General features: G+C 37.1%; 2 protein-coding genes across 27 annotated transcripts in view; both read right to left on the minus strand.

Moving 5' to 3' along the window:
* The window catches only part of TENM2 (teneurin transmembrane protein 2), a 1,465,234-nt gene that overhangs the window by 1,389,451 nt on the left and 52,181 nt on the right, over nt 1–23,602 (minus strand). The window contains exon 1 of one of the 24 annotated variants that reach the window (XM_083799318.1): nt 16,973–16,989. The exons of the other annotated variants lie outside the window; for them this stretch is intronic. The gene's annotated coding sequence lies outside the window, so the exon portion shown is untranslated. Of the gene's footprint in view, nt 1–16,972; nt 16,990–23,602 lie in introns of those variants that run through there. 24 annotated transcript variants of the gene reach the window in all.
* Nucleotides 1–23,602, minus strand: part of LOC310881738 (uncharacterized protein) — a 796,919-nt gene that overhangs the window by 119,821 nt on the left and 653,496 nt on the right. Inside the window, exon 7 of one of the 3 annotated variants that reach the window (XR_014572527.1) lies at nt 142–195. The exons of the other annotated variants lie outside the window; for them this stretch is intronic. The gene's annotated coding sequence lies outside the window, so the exon portion shown is untranslated. The remainder of the gene's footprint in view (nt 1–141; nt 196–23,602) is intronic. 3 annotated transcript variants of the gene reach the window in all.

Consider the following 23,602-nt stretch of genomic DNA (forward strand, 5'->3'; position numbering starts at 1 on the left):
AAATACAGAAATAAATTATTTTCTTTGAATTCTAGTTGATATTTATTGTATTAATGTTTGAATTACTAAGAAATGCAGGTTTACTTGCATGCAACATGAGTAGAAAGAATGAAAACTCCCATTGCCCATCTAATTACTTACCCAGATTTCAAACACTGAACCCCACATGTTCTGCGTACTCTAGACTAGGAAATTCTATGAGGAAAAAATAAGCATGAAAACTTGAATCTTAAGAAAAAATGTTTTTTTTTTTTTTAATTGCCATTTGTATTCATTAATAATATTATATATGTATATATATATAAATATCCCAATAATATTCATAATGTCACCTGTATAAAACTCATAAGTAATAAAAGAGATTTTCATAGAATGAAGTAAAGTACACCAGGCTCTTATAAGAATGATCTAAAGTAAAAAGTGAGATCCTGTACCATTCCGTGCCCCTTTCTATCACAAGATTATAAAACCAATAACCCTGATTACAATACCAAAAAGAAAGAGGTATTTTGTCCAACACAAGAAATTCATAGTCTGTAACATTCTCAAAGTATTCAGTTCTGTTGTATTCTTTTGAAAAGCAATACTGAAAACCTTATCTGCTATAAAGTGTTCACAGAATACCATTTTCCTACTGTGAAACTGCTTTCCAAACTAGCTGTAGTTTCTGCTTTGATTATCAATAGTTGTCCTGTCCAACAGCAAGTCATAGATGTCAGTGATGGAAAGTGCTGCTTCTAGCAGAAAAACAGATGCAGTATTTTCCTCAATGACTACAGCTAGTTAGAAAGTTGTCTTCTGACTTCAGCAGTATGGTTGTGTCTCGACTGATAATTAGGGTTTATCTTTAGGCTTAGTGTTTTGGAAACAGGCTCTTCCTATAATAAATAATTAGAATACAGAATAATTGCCTTTTCTTTTATTCTTGTCATCATTAAGAGGTATTAGAAAGAAAAAAATGTAAACTATTAAAGGTATGGAAGTTACTGGGGTGCAGGCAACTGAAAGTATGTCTTGGTGTGATCTCAAGGGCAGCCTTGACCATCCATATAAGCATATTCCCTGATTCTTCTTAAGCCTGCAGATACTATCTGTGGGAAGAGCTACTGCCAACTGTGTAAAGTCGGAATAAGACTGCATACTTCATGCAAAATAAACACTGCCTGAATTCCTACCACTTCATTTTTTTATTCACTTAACTGCTACCGTAACTTCATATGATAAGAATCAATCACCTAAGTTTCAAACCTGCTTGAGTACAGAGTCAGGGTGACTGGGCTGCTAATTTTGGCACTGATATAGCTGCTTCATGTAAGGATGGGTCAAAAAGGACAAGGAGAACGAAGGAAAGTAAGAGACAGAGAAAGAAACTGGAGAGGAACCACTTCAAAATGAATTTCTTTGTAAAAGTATTATTTTTTTTGTAAATACCTTGACACCTACTGAAATCACAGAGACAGTAATTTGAACAGATATGATGGGCTGTCATCTCTCTGCTTCCCTCAGCACTTGCGAGTTCTGGCAATGCCTACCCACTTGCATAACAAATCCAGATCCTCCTGTACTTACCGGGCATACACACAACAAAAGTGCATACAAAGTAATGATTACTGATATTATTAGAATAAATAAATGACCCACATGGGAGAGGATACCGACCAGAATTCTGCAGTGTAATGTGGAGGTTGGAAGGGGGTGTGTGTCAAACTTTAACCAGCCTGACCTGACTGAGCAGAATGCAAGTTGGTGTCCTTGTATCGAGGCATCTGCAACAGCCATAGCGGCCCTGACAGCGTTACATATAAAATGGACTTTTATTACCAAATGCCTATTTTGCCAACTAGTGGCAACTATGCTAAGGGTTTCTGAACCCATACAGCCATGAGTTTGGCCAGACTTTTCAGGTGAAAATATCTTGTCCAAAGCGCAGTTCCACAATATGTCATCTTTGTCACACAGAACACATTATTCCCTTTTCTTATGTTACAGAAAAGGTAAGGGATTCACAATGTCTGACCTTTTATATAAAAAATACTTAGAAATATGGATGCTGTTGATACCTACAGTATATTTAATCAAATCTGGACATTAGGCTGACAATTAGGCAACTACCTGCTTTTAGGTTTAGGCTCTAAACCATTAATTAAAAAGCTTTCGAATAACAACTTCATTCATGCCAGACTTTAAAATATTGTAGTGATTTCTTAATAATAGCGTTGATACGATTTTATAGCATTATTGATTGAGGTATGCTTCCAATATATTCAGCTACTCCATTATTTTACCAAGAGCATGAGACAAGTAGAACTGATTGTATTAGACAAGAAACATGTACATAAGGTATGGCTTAGACTGCCATAGAAAGCTTCATTAACAAGATATTTGGGTATTGCCATTAAGAAACAGGCCTTTTTGGATTGTTCATTACCTTTTAAAGGAATTTTCAAGGAAAAAAAAAGTTACCCCTTAAATTTCAGATGTAAGAAAATACCCAGGGAGCCTTTTCAGCTCATTTGCAGTCTGAAGGCTATTGTACCCATTTTTAAGCCTGATCAAAATTCAGTCTGCTGTTTGTTGCTAAATTATGTATCTCTGAAGCATAAATGTGTTAGCTTTAGAAAGTGACAAATTAGTGCATTTCCATACAGCTTGGGAGAATATAATTTTAAATGCTTTGTTTTGGGTAGGAAAAATATTGTTTGCATTATAACACAGGGGAGCTGTCAGTATAGATGGCCAGACAGTTTCTTTGGCAGTAGGATTCTCCGAGTGTTAGCAGCAAATTACCTAGTGTTATTAACAGTATTTCACGTAATGGCTGATTCTATTATTTTTTTTTGAATAAAAGTATAGTTGTGGTGGTTTTGTGGTTTGTTTTTTTTCATTGCATTGTCATTATGAGAACAATTGATTTTAATGTAGCACCTTTTTATTCCGTAAGAAACTACTTCAACCGCACCTGTTGTTTTGCTGTACGTCTATTTGCTTTCCAACTATAAACTGTATGCATCTGCAATAGAATATTTTCCTACTGGTTTATCTTATAGTGACAATTTGGTTACACTGCCTAAACTGTTCAAGCAGAACTGATGACTTCTGAAAGTGCCATCAATAAAAGAAATAAGGGCCAACTGTTACTGTAATCAGGAAATGTTGCCATGGATTTCAGTGGCTTTAGGATGTGGACTTATGGCAGGAGATAAGAACGAAACTAATGAAAATGGATGACACCTCTGGAAAAAAATCATAAAAGAAAGATAGAAAAAAAAACAGAATATCTGAAAAGGAACTAAAGCGAAAACGAAGGAACTACAAGAGCTAAATCAGGAAGAGAACAATAAAACTTGGAGGAGAAAGAAAACTGGATAACAACTGTGTTAGGGTGGGAAACATTTGCAAAAAGAAGGAAAGCCTACAGGAAAAATGGTATAGATTAAAAGACAATTCCTCTCATCAAGCATATATGTTAACAGGCTAATCAACAAAACCTCAGGGCATATCAATGAAGTTTTAATTTTGAGCCCTTAAGTTGTAAAAGGAAACAACACCTTCAAACTTGAGTAAAAATGTCAAATTAGAGCCTAGACCACAGCTTTTATGGTATTGCTATTTATTTGCCCTGACTACAATAGGAGAATCCATCCCATTTTTGACATCCACATTTGGGTCTTAGTCACAACCTTCTCATGTCATAGCTATACTTCTAGAGACTAGAGGTGGGGTTTTGTTTTGGTTTTGGTTTGTTTTTCCTTTATCTACAGGATATAAACAAGCAATGTGATTTGAGCAATTACTAACTGTTTAGATAGAGGAGTACTGACAATGATGAACAGAACTCATGGTTTTAACAATACATCTACTGAGCTAGAAAACAAAAGACTTTTTAAACGAGATATCCTGGAAGTCCAGAGGATGAAGAAATGTGTACCTTTGCATTTTTCCTTTTCCATCCATGGACAATAAAAATCAGTCATCACACTTACTGGCTTACTTACTTCTGACATGACAATTGCAGCTCTATTCAAAATATAACAACAACAAAATCAATGTCAAGGATATTTGTGTTCCTTTTTTTTTTACAACTCTTTTTTGTGTCACAACTTCAGGTTCTTTGAAACCATTTCCTAGTGAAAATTATTTAAAATTGCAATCAGGCTGTTTTTGCAGACTTTTGTCTTGCAAGCAATACAGGCAGAGTGACCTTGCATCTTCTTTTCTTCTAGAATATTATTTAATTTGGAAAAGTGAAACAGGTAAAGGTTTGCTTCTCACTTATCTCGCCTACTCTTTAAGCAATTCAATGCTTTTAAGCAATTTCTAAGCTTTCACTTGGTAGCGTTGTCAGGAAATGCTTAAGTGTAGTATTTGAAATACATTTTTGTCACAAATGGCACCAATGCCGTGTCACATTTTCTTGCCAGTCCAAAGTCTACAGCAGTTGCGAGGAAGGCGGCAGTTCACATGGGTTCCATCTCCATGGTAACTTGTTTACAAGGACTGAAATACATGCTGAAAATTCAAGGTTAGCTTTCCCTTTGTTCCTGTTTGGATGTTTTTGGCAATATGAATAATGTGGGCATAATCCTAGATTCAAACAGCTTCATGGCAGACTGAGTCAAAACAAAACTCTACACAAAATATGCTTTCATCATCCCCATTAGAAAAAGAGAATTCAAAAGGCTGCTTAATCAGAACCATCAGTTGCATCTTCCTTTCATACTCCAGAACAACACTACTTATTCTGCATTTCAGCTTTTTATCTCAGTGAATGAAACTGTCTATTCTGAAGTGATAACAGTGTGTGTGTGTGTGTGTCTGTGCTGCATCCCTGTCACAGTCAAAGTACTTGCATTGTCTAAAATAATTTCTGAAGTAGAAATGAACACCTTTTTAGAACTTAAGCTGAATCACATGATGGAAGTCTTTTGTGCTCTAAAAATCAGATGGAATAAATAGTGACATGCTGCGATTCTATAACCTCATATAACAATATTTTAGGAAATGTTCTAGGAGGATTCTGCATCGTTCAGAGAAAACAATGACTGCAAGAGTACCCCCTGGAAAAGCCAGTAAGGACTGACATGACCTTGCTTTCTCATGTGATTAGTTTGGGTATGCTTAGAATTCTTCAGCATCTATTTAATGAACTATTTCAAAAACATCTTTTAAAAGTTTTAAGTCTACTGATCTATTTTTCTTCTTAGCAGACTGAATGGGAAGATTATGTATTAATAAGATGCTCTCTTGTTTGAGCTTATCCAACTTGCAACAAACAGATTTATTTTTTACTCAACAGCTAATACGCTTACTTCCTGTATATTTAATAGCACGGAAAGCAGCATGTCTTATTACAATAAAAGGTTTGGGGGGACGTATGCCAAAGTTCTTTTGCAGTGCCTTTTTTTTTTTTTTTTTAAAGACATCTTACATCTCCTTTCTGTTCACCAAAATTGGAGGTTCCTATCACTCCCTTTTTGTTAGAGAAGAAATACTATAAAAATGGATAGATAAAATTTACCATTTGAACAAGGCAGTTATTTTATAGCTGTTCAATCTGATATACAGTGCCTAGTCTTGATGCTCTCATTAGACAAACAGTTAAAAGCCGCCAAGCTGGTGGATAGATCAAATTCTACAGGATTTGGGACCAAAGCTATTGAAACGAGGAAAGGCATTAAGAATTCAGCCACTACCTTAGGATCTCTAGCTGAAACAGAATATTCTGTGTGTTCACAACTACACATGCAGAGCTCAACTCTGGCTATGGGAAGAAAGGGAAAATTGTGTATTTTAATTTAGTTCCAGCTTTCAGAAAAGTAAAAAGCCTGTAGAAACATTGCTGTCCAGTTTTAGCCTAAACTAGACAAAGTTTTGTTGATACTGCAATGTTTCTTAACTCATATTAGTAAAAATCATATTTCTAAGCAAAACAAATGCCTTCAGGAAAGAAGAGATTTTTACCAGTGCAGATATGTTTATACTATATATTTTGCTAGGATAAAATTATTAGTAATTATGAAAAGCAATATATGTTGGAAAAAAAATGTGAAATCATTCTGTAAATTGTTTTTAACTAAAGCTTTCTGTCATCTATAGGAATTCATCAGCTGTTGAACAGATATTTAATGGATAAGTAGGACACTTCACAGTTTCCTAGTTTGAATTTCTAAATGAAAAACTGAAATTCTTACTCATTAAATAAAATTACTATAAATTGTAATCAAGGGACAATTCTTGTTCCTATTGCCTTGGACCTTGTAACGCTGCTCCTACTATACATTGACACTGAGCTGGTTAGGTTTCTTTGCCACTCCTAAGTATGCAATCTGCAAACAGCATAACTTGCCAATTAATCTAGTTGGAAAGGTTATCTTATAGCAACAATGTAAATATAAAAATATACCTTCACACCTGCTCTTTAAATTTCTTTATAATCTTTAATTAAGCTTATCAAGATTTGGATAACTTAGACGTTGCTTGCTACCTGAACCCATTTTAAAGAGGCACCTTTTTCCAAAATCAGCTTTTCTTTTGTATTTCTTATTCTGTAAGGCATGGCTGAAACATGAAATAAAGCGTTGCAGAATTTCTTCGTTTGCTAAAATTTGCTGTCCCTGGCTGTATATTACTTTTTGTATTGCAAAGAAATAGTGAGATTCAAAGCTTTTTAGTTGAAGTGCAAACAAAACAGTGAAAGAAAATAGCTTTTGGTCCCCTGATGCAGTGCCTGACAGCTGACTTGGCATAGCACAATGAACAAGACATGCATCGCTTGAGAAGAGCAAGAAAATGTCAGTTGGGGCTATTCATATAGTGAATAGAATGTGATAACCTTTAAATACATATAAACAATGCGTCCTCACATAGTGTGCTTTGCTGTTCTCTTCAGAAAGATATCGTCCAATAGTTCTGCGTATGGTACAGAAAGGAGTATGCCTGCCATTGAAAGTTAATGATTTTTCTCAAATATAGAAATAAAACTTTTTAAAGATCTAGTTCGTTATAGTGGCCAGGGCAGGTAGTCAGAACCATGATAATTTATACTGTCTGAGAACCAGCTAAATATAATTCCAATCTAAATCAACAATGATCTTAAATTACAAAAGTAAATTCCAACACGTACAAACTGATGACCTTGCACAGATCCCCCCATCCTTCTGAACAGAAGGAAACCAATTCAATAATTTCTGATTTACAAAGCTAATGAGTGAGAAAACTTCCCTGGGAAACGCTAGATTTGGCCCTGAAACTTTGCCTGGGGTTAGAAACTCATCAGTCATTTGATCTGTATCTGGAATAGTCAGTCAGTTCTAAAGGAGCTGGAATAAAACCTGTGTATGTAGCAATACCCTAGTAATGACCATGAAAAGCTTTTGTGCTTATCACTGTTTAATAAAGCTGTGACTAATTTAGGATATCTGGATTATTTTAATCCTTAAATATATATATATATACACACACTGATTTTGAGAAAAATCAACATTTTTGTATCTTCAGATAACATGCTAGTATCTGCTGAGCGGATGAGTCCTTCTGACTCCCATCAATCATTTGTTATGCCTGGGGAAGATTACAATGTGTATTCATTTCTAGCATAATCATTTGGAAGAGCTACATAAGGTCAGGGATACCAAAGTTTGACAAATGTATACTATTTTAAATAATTGCAGCTAAAGAAACTCTGCAAAGATGACTGCATGCCAATATACAGTGTCTGCTCTAGAAAAATATGGCAAAGTGATTGATTTACAGAAAATAGTGTGGAATTTTGGTGCTTAACAATATACTATTGTGAGAGTCTGGATGTATACACATATTCAAACACAGCAGCACAAAAATTAACTTTACCTAAAATAAAACCACTGAAATTGAAATGAAAATAATACTTGGAGTCTATAGCATCTTTTGATTAATATTGGTACATGGACTACCTTACACAGAAAGCCAAAGCTAGTGAAAATTCACAAGGGGAGTTGCTAAACTGCCCAGGACATTTACATTTATTTTGCATAAATTCCAAGATGAGATGTAAAAATAAAGGAATGAAAGAGATGTCTTGGTCATCGAGTTCAATCCCAGACTGCTACAGACATTAATATTCCTTGAGATTATTTACTAATTTACCAAGGTTCATCACCAAACAAGCCTGTCTGCTTGCCCTCACTACTCCACCTGAAAGGCTATTCCAGAACCTACCATTTTTAACAAAAGAAATCTCCACATTTCTGCACACTGCTTCTCTTCAAATCTGTTGATAACTAGTTGCTACTATGCCATCATCATCGTTTTGCTTAAATAGGTCTTTCCCATTCATGGTGTTTAATCCCATATAATTTTTTTTACATTTATATCTAGGAAATCACTCTCCATCTCAGCCCTCCTTATGTTGCTTTAAGAAAACCAAGCTCTTCCAGTCTACTGTGATACCATAAACATCCCATTGCTCAGGTCATTCTAACAGCCAATCTTCTGTACTATATATAAGAAAAATCCATATAGAAAAACTTCCTGCCCAGTTTGCTGCTAAAGCGTGGAATAACTTGTTTCCTACAAAAGCAGCAGAAGGAAGCAGTCCACGCCTTTTTGCTTAGTAAACTAATCTTTACTGACATGACCTGTATTTAATTCACCTCCCAGCCTTGACACGTCCTGCATCCCAAAAGAGTGTTCTGATAACATTCCGGAGGAGGTGAACACCATTGTCACCTAAGAAGGGTACATGGGAAAGGTTCCTGGCTGAAAAGTGGGGCCTTCTGTTTGTGATGCGTGTCTAGTTTGGGCTGGCAGGTTGTCTCTCATTTCTTCCTGCTAGACCTGCTCTGCTTGATATGCAATACTTGCAGTGTCACTGCACTAACAGTACAGTGGAGAGCCCATATCCTGAAAATTTACCAGTCTTAGACAGAAGTTCTGATCAAGTTTCTGAGTCAGCCAGGAAATGTGGATGTTGCTTTTGAAAAATAAAGGTCACAGTTTTCCTTCAGCAACTTTACAGATAAGTCTTGTCCAATCCTGTATACATTTAAAAAAAACAACCAAACAATAATTTCTACACACACACATCAGAGAATCGTAGAATCATTCAGGTTAGAAAAGACCTCCAAGATCATCAAGTCCAACTTTTAACCTAGTACTGACAAGTCCACCACCAATTGTACGTACCTACACATACATATTCGTGCCTCTGGTGGGTGACAATATCTCAAGCACTCATTTATCTTGAAAGGTAGGCTTACCAGTGCAATTATTTCAATGTAGGGAGTGATTTATATATTTCACATAATTTGGCCCTCAAATTAAAAGAGAAGTTTAAGTTTTCCCTTTCACCTTGAGAAAAAAAAAAAAAAAAAAAACACTATGCAAACAATCTACTTATTTCTCATTCAGGAAATAAAACCCAGTAAATAGGAAATAATAATTTCCTATTAAGGAATTATTCGTATTAAGAAAATAACAAACCAGTTTCTGTAGTGTAGTGGTTATCACATTTGCCTCACATGCAAAAGGTCCCTGGTTCAAAGACAGGCAGAAACAACTTTTAAGAAGCAGTGTGGCCAGCAGGGCTAGGGAAGTGATTGTCCCCCTGTACTCAGCTCTGGTGAGGCCGCACCTCGAGTACTGTGTTCAGTTTTGGGCCCCTCGCTACAAGAAGGACATGGACGTGCTCGAGCGAGACGAGAGAAGGGCAACGAAGCTGGTGAGGGGTCTGGAGAACAAGTCTTACGAGGAGCGGCTGAGGGAGCTGGGGTTGTTCAGCCTGGAGAAGAGGAGGCTCGGGGCGACCTTATCGCACTCTACAGGTACCTTAAAGGAGGCTGTAGCGAGGTGGGGGTTGGTCTATTCTCCCACGTGCCTGGTGACAGGACGAGGGGGAATGGCCTAAAGTTGTGCCAGGGGAGGTTTAGGTTGGATATTAGGAAGAACTTCTTTACTGAAAGGGTTGTTAGGCATTGGAATGGCAATGGAAGGCTGCCCAGGGAAGGGGTTGAGTCACCATCCCTGGAGGTCTTTAAGAGACGTTTAGATGTAGAGCTTAGTGATATGGTTTAGTGGAGGGCTTGTTAGTGTTAGGTCAGAGGTTGGACTCGGTGATCTTGGAGGTCTCTTCAAATCTAGACAATTCTGTGATTCTGTGAAAATCTGGCAGTAAAATTTTTCATCTGGAAAGTATGACAACATCTTTCTTATTTAAATAAGCTTTTACCAAAGTTGACAAATTTAAGTAACTTAAATTAGGCAACTGAATCTGTACTTATTTGGCACACAAGACGTAAGCAGGGCTAAAACTCTCAGATCTGTCTCAGACTTTACCATCAACAAGACTAAGCAATATAGTTACCATTTAGCTTGATGATGTACAGGAACTATATAGATCAAGTGGTTTGAACATTTGTGCAATTACACCTTTAGTTTTACAAACTAGGTAGTGTTTCACAAATCCTTAGATTTAGCACTTGACTTTCCTTGCCCAGTCCTTGGTCTCTCAGCCCCAGGGCTGCCCCTATCTCCTTCTCTCTCTCTTCAGCTCCTCCTGTCTGCTCCCAGGCTGGCTGGTACCCACTGCGGTCTGGTGGCGTGGTGTAACAACTGATTTAAGCCACACAGCCTCCAACAGCACTGGTGCTGCTGCCCCACGTTCCTGTACTAGCACTCCAAGAAGCTCTAAAAACAGCTGAACGACAGGCCTTAGAACACTCAGAACTAATTTTGTTTGGTGGGTTAGCTCAGCCTTACGCGTGCCGATCCATCTGAGCAGCTGCATAAGCAGCACAGCTGGCACTGGGCAAGAGGCAGGAAAGCCCGGCTGGGCAAGTGCCTTCCAGTGGGGGGCACACACCAGCTGTAACAGGTTGTGAAACTGCATCCTGTACCAAGCAGGCCTGGCTTCCTCTGGCCGTCTTTGCCTCCCCAGCCCTTCCAGTGACAGATGCAGACATGCAGAACCAGCCCGGCTCTGGCTGAGCTTGCCAGGGGTCTGCCTGGCCTGCCACTAAGGCACCACAGACAGGTTGTCCTCTTCTCATTCCCACCTCCGCTTCCCATTAAAAGCAGCCAACAAACAAAGTAAAGCCTCCTCCTGTTCTCTCTCCAAGTGCACAAAGTCTGCAGAGCTGCTCTACATGCCCAGTTGATAGGGCTTTGCCATTTGGAGCCTTGGCTCCAAACTGCCCGATGGCCAGAACTAGGACCAAACATACAGCGATCTTCCCCTCAGCACATACATATATTTTTGTGTTTGTGTACATGAAAGTATGTATGTTCTTCTTATAATATATAGAAATATATACATACACACACATAGAAATCTAAAATACACAAATTTAGTTAACCAAATGGTTTTAGTAAGAATTCAGGGTATAGAAAAAGAAGAAATTGCCAAGGTTTATAACAAAATAGCACATTTTGCTCTCTTCAGTCTGCTGTTTTCACAAATTTGAAGATTTAATGGCATGCAATACAACCCCCAATTTTCAATATTCAATGTCCTGTCTTGCTCCTGTTTCAGTCAGTGGGGGTTTTGCTGTTATCTCTAGAAGAACACGGGTGAGCATGTGGTTAGTGTGGCATTTGCACAATATTAAAATAGCCTCTCACTATCAGAACACTTTGCCATAGTTAATTAAATATATGAATGACTTGTTTGAACGATCTTCTCTTTGTGTTCTGGATCGTAGCCATACAATCTGCTGATGGTGCCAGGGTTATCTCTGCTTCTGCTTAGACTCTCTCTGGTTTGTTCTGCTTACTGTGGTTTGTTAAGCATATGTTCTTGTGAGTATTTCTAACCCCAACCTCCACTTTTTTTTTATACTTATATAAACTGAAAGTGACAAGCCATTTGTTTACTGTGGTTCTAAATTAATTAGGATTCTCTAAGGCGTATTTCATACTGTTTGCTGCAGATCCAGTTTACTGAGCACTGTAGTAGTACTTCGTACCTTACACATCTAATTTATTTTTTTTAAAAGAATCTCAGAATATTTTGTTATAGGTAGTAATGATATTCTAAAAGAGGGAGTTATATAAAAACAGAGAGATAACATAACTAATGCATAGCAACTCAGTGACACATCTAAGAATATAAACTTGAATGTCTATACTCATAATTGATAGGTAATTACTACAATAATCTTAGAACCACAGAATCATGCTGCTCTGGGCAGCCTGCTCTAGTGGTTGGCAACCCTGCCCAGAGCAGGGTTGGTTGAAACTAGATGGGGGGTTGAAACTAGATGATCTTTAAGGTCCTTTTCAACCCAGGCCATTCTATGATTCTATGAATCATTTAGGCTGGAAGAGACCTCTAAGATCATCAAGTGCAACTGCTAACCTAGCACTGCCACTACACCATATACCTAAGCACCACAAATACACATCCTTTCAATAGCTCCAGGGTTGGGGACTCAACCACTTCTCTGGGCAGCCTGTTCCAATGCCTCACAACCCTTTCAGTGAAGAAATTTTTCATAATATCCGACCTAAATATCCCCTAGCACAACCTGAGGCCATTTTTTCTTGTCTTTTTGCTTGTTCCTTGGGAGAAGAAACTGACCCCAACTTGCTGCAACCTCCTTTGAGTGTCTCATGCCCCTAGGTGCATCATCTTGCTACAGCAGAGATTTTTCCAGATCAGTGACATGTAAAATAGAAGATACCGATATTCTTACTTAGTCCATTCCTTTATTTCAGCTTGGTAGCATTTGCCATTGTATTAGCATGATTTGTACAGGAGAACACAATAAAAGATCTATTTTCTAATAGCTAGATTTGTGCTACACTGAACTCAAAATGCTTAAGTTATTCAGCTTGTTGGACTTTTACACTCATGCATAACACTGTTGTTCACCTTCAAAAAAAATTTCAGGCAATGAACTGAGATTTACGTCTGTAGCAATTTTATATATATATATGCTATTAACTTCACTGTCAAGTATACTAAAAAAGTAAGTAAGTAAGAAGCATAGGTAATCATAAAAACATTACTGTTTACCGGTCCTCAATAATAATTTTGTTAATTTGCTGCGATTAACAGTTCCCAGACAACTCCAGAGTATATCAGTGACATAGAATTTTCTCATAGACCTCGTATGAAAGTATGAAACAATGAAAGACCTTGAAAACACTAACATTACTAACCGCTGATGTCTTGCCACTTGAAAGAGCAAGCAAGGTCACTGACAATTGAAAAGCCAACATTATGTACAACTGCCACCTAACTGTTGTCTAGAATAAATGAAGGCCTAATCTGTGGAACATCTAGAATATCACTTCCAACCACTTGTTCCAAAAGCTTTTCCAGGTCCTGAAGGTGTAATACTGCCTTTCTTACAGTGTTTCAAACAGAAATTCTCATGCTTGTTGATACCGTACTGGTCCTTCTAGAGATACATACTGTAACCAGCACAAAGGCCAGTGGTCAGAACACCAAGCCAACTTCTTTCATGAACATGAAAGAAGTTCTAATTCTTCTTATTCCTTCTAATATGATACCTCCCGGTGCCATTTGCTGTCCTCAAAGAGTGTATGGTACTACTTTCCGAAAGTATGCCAGCATGATTTTGGAAAGTGTAGTAACCTTACTTTGCCTCTTTGCACAGCATGTTTCAAAATTCTGTTTGGATTAAAGAATCAACCAGAGACAGCTGTATTTTTGTAAGCTGTGAGCTCATACTTATCTATACTTTCTGCAATTTCATCTCATGTTAATTTCTTTACAATCAATTGCAAAATCGGGACTCTTATTAATCTGTTTTGAAATACCATGGTTTGTTTGCTCTGCTTTTCTTTTACCTCCTGCTACTAACTACTAGGTCACACTGTTACTAAGTACTAGATCATCACATGCATGCAAGAGAAAATTAAATACAATATAAATGCACATATAAAATAGGTATTATAAATGAAAAACTGATCAAGTACTAAACATCCACTTTAAAAAAAAACATTAAAATTATTCTAGTTTTACGCTCACTTGTATTTGCTTTCTTTATACAAGAATGGTCCTGTCTCTAGGCTTAAGTTATTTGCTGAATACAAATACAAGGCACAGCACCTGTTAATAAAGAATGTATGTTTGTCTTCTCCACGGATTAAGCTGCAGCAAGAACACTTATGTTCTTCCACTAGAGCTTAACTTACTTGAAACCAGTCAAAGGTTTGATTCTAACACAGAAATCAGTTCATAAATCAAACCCAGATTCATCAGAAAATAATTTTAAGTTGTGTTTTATTATGATAAAGTGTCTGTGATAAGGACAGAGTGAGAAGGGTTTCTTTATCCAGAGGATGTAGCTAGAGAATGATTTTTCTAGAAAATAAAGGTCTCATTATGTAAACTGTGCAAAACCATCCTCTTCAAGAAATCCTTTGTGCCACGATTCCTCATAATGCAAACGCTTACTACTTCCTGATCCTTATCAATCCCCAGCCAAGAGCAGAGTTTGATCCTAAAGAGGTAAAAATAATAGGTTCCATACAGCCTACTACAAACTTAGCTATTACTGTAGATTAAATTGTGGAAGACAGACAGTTGTAGTATAGAAAAACACAGCATACATTGAATTTGGCTTAATGTCTACGCAATATCTAGCACAAACAACATAGGACTGGGCTTAGCTAACTCTTCCCAATAAAGCACCATCCTTTAAAACCAGCTGCACTGAATTCTGTGTCAAAAGATCAGCCACGTAGGCCTATATTCTGCATCTTATAGTGAACTGTGGCTGTTGCTAAGGAAAATACCTAACAGGGTAAGAAGAGCACAGAGAAACCCTCCCCAGCTTACAGTAAACACCAAACTTATATTGAGCTGAGATAGATACAATCCAGAAATTCTCTTGGAAAATGCCTATTTGTCCAAAGCAAACATCCATGGAAAGGTTGATTCTGACAAAGTGGCCCCAAGAAAAATTAAAAAGAATTCAGAAAAAAAAAAAAAAAAAGCATTTCAGTAAAGTGAAGGTATCCTGTTTAGACCTTTTCTGGAACATGAGCTTCCATTTCAGATGTTCTTCACTTTTTTTATTATTTTTTAACATTTTTATTTATTTATTTAATATTTAGGGAAAAACACAAATTATGTAATTGAAAATTTTCCTGGATTTTATTTTTTTAATTAAAATTTCACACTTTTGGAATGGAACAAATGTAATTAAATACCAAGGAAAAAAAACAGAAAACAAAAACAAAAACATGAACATCCAGTTCTTGGCCTACTTGAAATGCAGGAAATGACAGCTGTACTTCTGTACTTCTTTAGCAGTTCTAGCCTCTCTTCCATCTCTTCTGTCTGTAAACTTACCTTATTTTTATATTTTTTAAATTAAAATTATTAAATAACGTTATTAGGATGTTAGTCCTAATGTCCTTAGCAGTCACCTAAACACCAGAATAGAGTGGCATCTAACAAAGATGCAGACACTTGCAGTGAAACCAACGTGCAGGTACCCTACGTGATTATTAAGATGTTATTCCAATAGCCACTTTCTATAAAGGATGACTGTATAGCCATTTCAAAATCAGTGTTAAAAGCCATCTATCAAGATTTCTCTTTTGGTTTAGTTACTTATACTCAAATTTGCTTAGAGAAGTCGTTACTGTTACTGTCAGAGAAGACATAAGCTTCAGCAGTAGTACTTGGCTACTAGGCAGTGTTTTGTTTTCTTTGTTTCAATTACTGCTTACACTACATATAATAATAGTTGTCCCATGTTTGTCTTATTTCTAAATTGCCTCGTTCTGCATATGCAGTAACAGCACGTCTCCACCATGCATTTTTTTCCTCTCTCCAGAAAACCAATTACTATGCCTTGTCCCATACTGGAATTAGTATGTTGTTTGTTTAACCCTGAATGCTGCAGTCAGCTGGAAATAATAATGACTTATTCTTGGACAAGAGCAAACCAAATTGCTGGTTCACCTCTGAAGATATATATGTGCCCAGCCACTCTGCCGTCATGGCACGTAGGCCCCAGCAGGCAAGGGCTAATGACTTCTTTCACTACAGTGCAAACTAAAAGTAAACTGTGAACTGTAACTCTTTTTGCAATCTTTCAGAGTTAGAGGTTTTAAGATTCTTATTTCCTAATGAGGTTTCAAAGCTTGGAATACCATTAGTGATGCAGCAGTTATTGTTAGAACTTTGCATTCAACATGAATCAAAGGAGAACAATGGTATCAGGGACTGTGCCTGGCTTACATTAGCTCATGTTTTCATTCTTGAAAAAAACATGAGAGAGCTAGGAAGGGTATCAAAATGTCCTTTGTCTTTGCAAACTGTCTGCAATGTAGGGAAGACAGTAGAAGATATATCTTTAGTGTAGGAAGGTTTGAAGAGGTAGGGTTTTCTTTACATTTCCAGACTACAAGGAACAACCTCATCCAATAAACTACTTAAAATAGAATGTCAGCAAAACAGAGATTTACAGATAAGGAAGCACTACTATCAAATGTCTCTATCAATTAAACAGACTTCTAGACTTTTGGGGAAAATCTATTTCTACTGATCTCAGTGAGGAAATATACTAAAGTATTCAGATTTGATCTGATTCCTGAGATGTCACATCCCTCACTTTTCTCACTGTTTTTTTTGTTGTTGTTGCTTTTGTTTTTTTTTTAAGAATCAGACTATTTTTTTCCAGTATCAACCATCTTTAGTTTCTTATAGTTTGTTAGATTCTAATTAGCCGGGCTCAAGTTTTCCACAATAGGTGAAGATTTCTAGGCTAAATGGCATAAAAATTACCAGCCCTTTCAGGAAAGAAGGAAAGACATAACAAGGTTTTTCATTAACAAAAGTGAAGCAAATTAAGGAATTCAGATCCCTGCATTTGGGGGTTGCATGAAGAAGCTGTGTTTTGAATTCATTGTGAAAATCACATTAGAATTTGCCAACAGATCTTGTGAAAATGTTAGTTCAACATATTGCTCAGGAGTTGCTTTGCAACTATGACCTCTGAGGCTTCCATCATACCTGTTCAGTCTTGATGCCCCTGCAGGTTCTTCAAAACATCAGCACCACTCATGCACCATCCCTGTGATTGGTGACGAAGCCAGTTCATCTACAAGACAATGTCAGCAGCTGGATCTGAGATTCTGCCTCTCTTTTATGCTCACTGGCCTCTGAAACTGGTCTGAAGCCCTGATTTAAACAGTCTGGCCTGATTTTTTTTTTTAAGACACTCATACTTTCCTCGCATTTTCCATTTGTGCTCCATGCCTTGTCCCCTGGGTTTTCAAACCTTTTCCATCCTCAGAAGCTGCTTGCCCAGCTTGAGCCAACAGTTTATTAAGAAACTAAGTCTCCTGTATTTTCAAAGCCCAACTTCTGATGAATAGATTTGGTCTTTCAAAACCAAAGCATCTTTGCTAATCAGATCCAAAAGTTCCAAGCTGGGTAGACATTTATTTTTTTCCAAACAATGAAGAATAATAATTAAAAAAAACAGACACTTGGGGTTAATTTGGAGCAGTCTTCTGCCTGAACCATGGTGACATTTGCTTGCTGGCTACAAATCCTTGCCTTACTCTTTCCTCAACGCTTAACTTTCATGATGTCTGAGGACAGCATCCTACTGACAAGAATCACCGCATCACACATTGCTTTAATCCCAGAAATAGGATAGAAAATATCATCGTCAATTTCTAATTATATCAAACTTATATACAGGGCAGCTTAAATAATATTATACATGCATTTCCTAACTTTGAGGTATTTATAGTTTGGTAGTATTCTTTCAGTATTTGTGTGTGTAGGTGTGCTCACAATACAAAAGTCTAAGCTTTTCTACAGTACTTAATGTTTTATTCCTATAGAAGACTAGCACAACCTTTACCAGGTTTTAATCTTAGCTATAAGGCATACATAAAATACTTGTCTGGCATTCATCTGCTATCTGTCAACCTCCGCTTGTTTTCTAATACAGTTAATTTTTTTTACCACTAGACAGACACAAAGAAGAGACAGGCAGAGTATGTCTATGTATGGACTGAAGGAGGAGAGAGAAAGAATACAAGACATTAACAATTACGCCAAGCTTCACTTAAGACAGCAAGTCTCAGCCTGATGACACCATTACCCTCTTAAGACAACTTTTAAAGACAATTCCAAGGGTCAAAGACATCCAGCACGTAAAGACATACTTGGAGTCTGCCAAATATTGCCTATGCCATATCTAGTGATTAACAGTAGTGTTGCAGCTGGTTTTGTCACTCATTAAATTTACTTAGAGTAATTTTAGGTACTTTAGATATAAAAGTCTTCCTTCCAAAAAGGGGAAAAGGCTTGTGTGACCCACAACAAGGATGTAAGAAAGTTCTTTGGAAAGGTTGACCCTAACAGCAGGATGTACTGGTGGGTATTCGGAATTAAGAGCTGTAAAGGACTGCACTACTATCAACTGTACTCGCTGGTTTCTGACTACTGAAAAAAAAAAAACAAACCACTTTCAAAAAAGTTAATGTAATAAAATGTAATTCCAATTTCATTTCACATTGGCAATGCAATTGCATAAGTTCTCTTTCCTTAGGAAAGGAAGCTAATCTGAAAAAAAAAAAAAACCACTATATTCCAGAATTCATAATTTGATGGCAGTGAAATTTATGCATCCAAGTCACCTATATGTTTTTGAAATACCACCCTTGCAAACTTAACTTGAAGATTTAGTTTTTATATGCACAGTAAAAACTGCTTTTGAACCATGCACACTCAGATCAAATAGGACGATTATCTTAATTGTGTTGTTTGGATTCTCTATGAATTCCTCATGGATCAACAAAAGAGCCAATGAACCAGTAGTCCCATCAACAGAGACCAACAGACTGCAAGATCAGAATGCCTCTACACACTTCCTAAGAGGGTTCGAAACATCATTAACTATAGATGCTCAAGTATACACCAATAAAAAGATCTAAACATTCACTGAATCATTCATCAAATAAAGAAGGTAATGAACAATTTAGAAAAACTCATCTATCTACAACATACCACAACATTGTGCTCCAATTCTAACCAGCACAGAAATATTTATTAAAAATATTGAGGTATTAGATTAACGTTAATGGAAAAAAACAACATACCAACTGCAAAAAGCAACACATACATGTTTTATGTAGTTCAGAAGTATCGATCAGGGGAATTAAGAATCCAAGTTATTTATAAGAGGACAATTTTTGCAGTAAATATCTCTAAAACCATTCCAGATAAAGAACAAAGTGTCAGGTCAAATATCCATGAGGAATATCTGGTCTGTTGTGAAGCAGGAGTGTGACCTGTTGAGGATATTTCAAACCTTAGTTTATGATACTTAAAAAGAAAATACTAAGGCATTCAGGATGTCCATAGCAAAATCACCTAACACCAAAGCCTTCAAAGTTTCACAGTCATCAAAATTGTATTCATGAAATTAATAATTAATTTCGCAAAAACTAAATAAACCTACATAACATTGCTTTATCAGCGCTAAAACTTATAAACCCCAAAACTTTATCAGCACTTTTATGTACTATTTTTCATCTGTAAATCTATAGCATGCTAAGAACCTATTTCCTTTAAAGTAAGTGGAAAGTGCTGAGGAATACTTAATAGAGCACAACTTAGAAATCACTGTTCATACAACTCATTTTTTGAGACAAAATTGCTGCCATTTATATAATTGCAATAAAACTTGAACTGTGCCAAACAGAAAACTGTCTCTAATATCAAGGAGCATTTGCTGAGTCTTAAGATGATTTTGTTGTTTTTAACTTGAGCTCTTAGATGCCATTGCCTAATGTAAGCTTGCTGTAATTAAAAAGGTTTAAATTATTTTCTTTAAAAAAATAAAAAATACTAGCTCAGAATGCAAATAGGAACTGTTTTGTGCAGTTATTGACTTCATCAGTCCCCAAAAACATTAGCATTCCACTGTACGAGTCTTTTCCCTTATTTTATTTACAGACAGCCTAAAAGGATGAAACACAACAGGAGAAGTCACTCTCTGAATACATACACTGTACATAAAACTTCTGGCAGGCATTAGTGATATTGCAGCTGGTGATATCTCTCCCTTTGCTAAACAATGACAGGAACACGCTGTATTTGTAAACATGAATTACATGTTACAAAGCAGATTGAGAACTTGCTCTCAGGCTTTTGAAGTTGAGGTATTCATTTTATCTCTTCTCTGTTCCTTTCAGTGCAGCGTCCTCTTACTTTGAAGAGTCAGCTGGTGGTGAAAGAGCAGGCTGCAGACCACTGGCTGCCAGTGCCCCAGGCCTCCGTGGCACCTAGCCCCAGCTCCCAGCATGAGCTATGGAAAGCTGTCAGGAATCCTGACGATAGCTCTGATTCACCAGTGTAAACTCTGGGTACCGCTCCTGAGGGCTGTGCACAGCGGTACTGTGTACAACTGGAGTCATTACTTCTGGAAAGTTTGAGGTTGGAACCCACCACTCCTCCATTTTAAGCACTGAGCACACGCACATGACCTTTTTTTCCCTTCTTTCATAGGTGTCAGATACTTTATTAAATGACCTTAACCTGGCCTTCAGGCTGAATGCACTCTTCACGCCTGACTCTTGCCCTGTGTTTAAGTCTCAAGCAAAGAAAGCAAATGAGCCAATGGATCTTTTCTACAGAGAAAAATCACAATTGGGAAAAAAAAAGAAAAAGGATAAAGACAAACTTTTGAAATCTTGCATATCTAAATGCAGAATTATCCAGTTCTAGAGAGAAATTTTGCTTTGCACAAATTGTTGCACTAATTGAATGTATTTTCTCACCATTGGTATACATGTCATAAATGTTTTCAAAACTGACAGTAGCAAAAATACAGACATATGATATTTATATCAAAATATCACCTACCCAACATAGTCTTTCAAAAACCACTCCGAAGTGGAAACATTAGTGCAAATGTACAAATCTTACATAAGACATCTTTTTAGCACTGATGATCAAGAACTTGGCTAGTACTCCAGAGCACAACCATATGGCATCACATTGCCTGCTATTTCTAATGTCATGTCATGTCACCTACTGTTGAAGAAAAAAAAAAGCTGAGAAAAAAAACTATTTTTCATCATTTAAAATTGCAGACATTGTCAGAAATAGCAAACTGCCCAATCTATTTGCAGATTGGCAGAGACCCAGGGCTTGCCATTTTCCAAATCATAATTGATTCCATTGGCAGACCTCTAGTAATGCTGCTATGCTGTCAGTGCGAGGACAGACAGCCCTGCCTTCTCTATTATTCTTAACAGGAGAAAACAGAATTAAATGTTACTAAATAAATGACCAGATAAGCTTCAAGGTATGCTGCTCTATGAGGAACAGCAACCAAATTACAGAAATACTATATAATGTAATCTGACCACATGATGTCAAGCCAGTATAAGAACAGCACGGTTTTAGTAGCCTCCTTATTCTCATAGGCAGCACTGTCACTACCCCAGAGACACCCTGCAAAGCTCAGAGCTGCTTAATGCTTCTATGAACTGTAGTAGCTTTCTCTTTCAGAGAAAGGTTAATTTTGCCCTGTAAATCCTTCCATTACAAAATGAGTACTGGTATGGTAAATTTTGCAATAAATAAATAAAATTAGTAGAGATCAGGCTGTCATCAAATTAACATCAGTCTAAACTGTAATGTATGTCAGAACTAATCATGTTGTTCTTGTTTTGTTTCTGGCATTCTGTTTTTTGAGTCTTCAGTATTTGCATTTCCCATTTTTCTATATAGTCATGATTAAAAGAAACTTAGAGAAAATTATGTGATTCTTATATGGGCAGGGCTTTTAAGAACAACCAAAGCATCCTGAGGTGTGGAATTAAGTGCTGAAAACTGGCAACCAGTAAGCAGCCATGCAAAAACTTTGTGACGTGATTATAAATCCCACCTGATATATCTGGAGAACTTGACTATACCTTCAAACTAACCTCGTTCAGACATTCAGAGATTCGCTTCAGTGGAATCATAGAATGGTTTGGGTTGGGTTGGAAGGGACCTTAATGATCATCTGTTTCCATCCTCCTGCCATGGGCAGGGACACCTTGAGCACTGCCAGGGATGGGGCACCCACAGCTTCTCTGGGCAGCCTGGGCCAGGGCTTCACCACCCTCATAAAGTATTTCTTCCTTACGTCTTACATAAACCTGCCCTCTTTCAGTTTAAAGCCATTACCCCTGCCCTATCACTACACGGCCTCTTAAAAAGTCTCTCCACATCTTTTGTATTGAAAGGCTGCAATGAGGTCTCCCCAGCACCTTCTCTCCTTCAGGCTGAACAACCCCAGCTCCCTCAGCCAGTGATGTCAGAAGAGGAGCTCCAACCCCCTGATCATTTTTGCAGCGCTCCTCTGGACCCACTCCAACAGGTCTACACCTTTCTTGGGCTGGGGGCCCCAGAGCTGAGTGCAGGCTGCAGGTGGGGTCTCACAAGGGCAGAGCAGAGGGGCAGAACCCCCTCCCTCACCCTGCTCCCTCAGCCTCTTTGGGTGCAGCCCAGGGTATGACCAGATTTGTGGGCTGTAGAATTCCATTTTGAACTCACTGATCAATTGTGCTTACATATATTTTGAAGGCCCTGGAGCTAGTTCCTCATAATTTTGTTCTTTCACTGGAAGAGAAGTATTTGTATGAAATCGATATTTCATCTGATCATCATATTCAAAGGTATAAATCAGAAAAAATACTCAATACTTTATCCTAGCCAGAAAATAAATAATAATAATTCAATTTACAATGTAATATTATTAAATTACTTATCCAAGAATTATAGTTTCCAGTAAAGCCATATATAGAAATATTCATTAAAAAAACAGTGATAAAACCCTCAAACTATTTCACTGTTCTTAATTAATGCAAGATGGATTTGAGCAACTCTTATATGAAACAGAGCATACCTAGTTAGTTAAATGCTCTTAATCTAAGTACTCGTACAGGAAAAATGAATGAAAAAGTTTGAAACAATATTTTGAACCTGCAGGAACCCTTTTTCATTTCTAGAAACAAAAATACGTAGATCATATCAACCTGTCTTTGCTTTGATGTTAGTCCTCATAAACAGAATTACAAAATACTGTAAGAAAACTTAGTATGGCATCATAAAGGGAAATATACTGGTTTATAGCCTAAGCAATAAAAAGAGAAAACCCTAATCCAATGGGTCATTTAGATCACTAAATTTAAACCAGGAACAATAATCTCAACAGACCAGAATATGCACATGTGCTTCTTTAGGAGTGCTGGGCCAAAACTCAGGGTAGTTCTGATTGACATTGCTACATTATGTTTGTTTTTGTGCATTTACTGTGTCTGTTCCAGCACTCGTGCATTTCTCTCACATGCTACCTTTACAGTAAAGGAAGCAAAACTTATTTTTAGAATATAAAGCATCAGGCACATCAGCAGTTCACCCGCGACTTTGGATTAAATTGTAGAGACTTTGTTGCTAAGGCCAAGATAAAACGAGCACACACGTGAATGGCATTCATGATTAACCTTTCAAACGTCTGTTGTGTCAGATTTCACTCCTTCTACTTTACGTGTTTTATCAGGAGCAAGTAAATCTTAATGCTTTATGTGGATCATTGTGCACCAATATTTGTGCAATTAATTCTACCAA

Source organism: Anser anser (assembly GCF_964211835.1).
Source record: "Anser anser genome assembly, chromosome: 14".
NCBI lineage: Eukaryota > Metazoa > Chordata > Aves > Anseriformes > Anatidae > Anser > Anser anser.